General features: G+C 45.1%; 1 protein-coding gene across 1 annotated transcript in view; it reads right to left on the reverse strand.

The window, feature by feature from the left end:
• LOC126984484 (uncharacterized) overlaps positions 1–2500 on the reverse strand; it is a 20826-nt gene that overhangs the window by 6002 nt on the left and 12324 nt on the right. The gene's annotated exons all lie outside the window — the stretch shown is intronic.

Genomic DNA, 2500 nt, shown 5'->3' on the forward strand with positions numbered 1-2500 from the left:
ATTGGGATGAGAGAATGAAGATGCTGGTTAACTCTTGCATAAAGGATTTGGACAGTATAGGGATGAAAGAATGAAGATGGTGGTTAACTCTTGCATAAAGGATTTGGACAGTATAGGGATGAAAGAATGAAGATGCTGGTGAACTCTTGCATAAAGGATTTGGACAGTATAGGGATGAAAGAGTGAAGATGCTGGTTAACTCTTGCATAAGGAATTTGGACAGTATTGGGATGAGAGAATGAAGATGCTGGTTAACTCTTGCATAAAGGATTTGGACAGTATAGGGATGCTGGTTAACTCTTCAGTATTTCACTTTTTCTTCTTTTCATCACCCAAGCAAGCAATTTTACATCCAAACTGCCTCCATTTCAACAAGAATTAATGGCGCCACTATAAAAATTACCTGCGCCTTGACGGGCCCCTGAAGAAAGCCTACAGGAACACGTAAAAAAGAAAGAAAAAAAAAGTGATTCCCATAAACTCAAACGCTAGTGATGACGACTCCCTGGATGGTGATATTGAGGACCCTGACCTGTGCCTGACTCACGTGACCCAGAAATGCCTGAGGAGAGCGATGACCCCCTGCTAAGTTGCTACGTTCTTATGTTCTTATGTTCTTATGCCTGGCTGAGTGTCATTTCTCTTTTTTGGTCACTGTATTCAGGAGCAGTAAGTAGCGGGCTTTTTTTTTTCATTATTGTTGTTGTTGTTGTTGTTTTTACGGCCGTGCACTGTCTCCTCTGCTGTAAAAAAAAAAAAAAAAAAAAAAAAAAAAAAAAGACCTACCGTATACGTGTTGAAGGCCAGTTCAACAGAGTCATTGTAGGCGCCCAAACCAAACTATAATCTCCACACTGATCCGTCTTTTCTTCGCTATACCAGATACTAAAAAAATACTAAAATCTAATCCTTTTTATATCAATCGCAAACACAATACAAGGAATTTTCGTGGTATTTTGTGTTTGGTTAATGGGGAGCTTATACGAACTTGCTGTACTGTAAAACTGGGCCGAAGTCTTGAGGAGGAGGACGAGGATAAGATGGTGGTGGAGGGGAAGGTGGATCAGCCAGGTGGATCGAAGGGGACAGAGGCGAGGGAGGAGAAACAGGAGAGGCCGACAGCTTGGAAGAAACTTACGTCAATAATCCAGCCCTCCCTGCCTGCACCCTCCCCGCACTCTCCGCTCCCCCTACACTCTCCCCTCCTTCTACACTCTCCCCTCCTTCTACACTCTCCGCTACCCCTACACTCTCCCCTTCTCCTTCCTCCAATACCTCCTCCCCTACACTCCCCGCTCCTCCTTCCCCCAACACCTCCTCCCCTACACTCTCCCCTTCTCCTTCCTCCAACACCTCCTCCCCTACACTCTCCCCTTCTCCTTCCTCCAACACCTCCTCCCCTACACTCTCCCCTTCTCCTTCCTCCAACACCTCCTCCCCTACACTCTCCCCTTCTCCTTCCTCCAACACCTCCTCCCCTACACTCCCCGCTCCTCCTTCCTCCAATACCTCCTCCCCTCTCCTCACCACCACAATTCCATCTCCCCCTTCCACCTCCAACACGACCTCCACCTCCTCCTCCTCCTCCACTCTGGCATGAAGAAATACTAGGCTGTGAAATAAGGAAGGAATGGTTCAACTAATCACGGTTCTCAGTTGTGTTGTAAATAGTTCGTAAGCAATTATAACCTGAGGAAGTATAAAATAAATAAAAAATGTGTCTCAATAAAACAATGCCCGTACTTGTGATATGTGAACTCATTGACCAGTAATGTACAATTTCATTATTTGACTTCTTTGGGGAATTTTTATGTAGAAGTATCTTAGGAATGGTTCAGTTTTCATGTTCAGAGGCAAAAACAGTGAATTTCCAAGTATTTCCATGAGTGTTCGATGAAGGATGAAGGGAGACTTAGACAGAAAGGGAAGGGAAGGGAAGGAAGGGAAGGAAGGGAAGGGAAGGGAAGGGAAGGGATGGGATGGGGTTAGAAGGGAAGGGAAGGGAAGGTAGGGAAAGAGGAGGGGGAAGGGAGAAGGAAGAACAGGAGGAAAGGGAGAGAGAAAGGAGGAAGACGAAGAGGCAACCAATGGAAACATCAAAGAAAACGGAGAATTTTAACCCCAACTTAACCAAAAACAACGAACACCACAGAAAACGTAGCATTTTTAAGGGGAACTTCACTAACTTGGACGACACTTTTTGGAGAAGGAAGAAGGGAAGGAAGGAAGAGAGGAGAGAGAGGATGAAGAAGAAGAGTAGTAGAGAGAGAAAGAGAGAGAGGTAAAGAAGAGAAAAAGAAGAAGAGAAATAAAGGGAAAGCGAAGGAAAGGAAGGAGATGGAAGAGGAGAAATGGAGAGAAAGAACGGAGAGAGGGAGAGAGAGGAGAAAGAAAAGGAGAGGGAGGGAGGAAAGACAGGGAGATAAAAGAAGGAATGGAGGAGGAAGAAGGGAAGGAAAGAAGGAAGAAAAAGGACAAAAGAGAAGGAGGAGGAGGAAAG

Source organism: Eriocheir sinensis, chromosome 57 (genome assembly GCF_024679095.1).
Source record: "Eriocheir sinensis breed Jianghai 21 chromosome 57, ASM2467909v1, whole genome shotgun sequence".
NCBI classification, from domain to species: Eukaryota; Metazoa; Arthropoda; class Malacostraca; order Decapoda; family Varunidae; genus Eriocheir; species Eriocheir sinensis.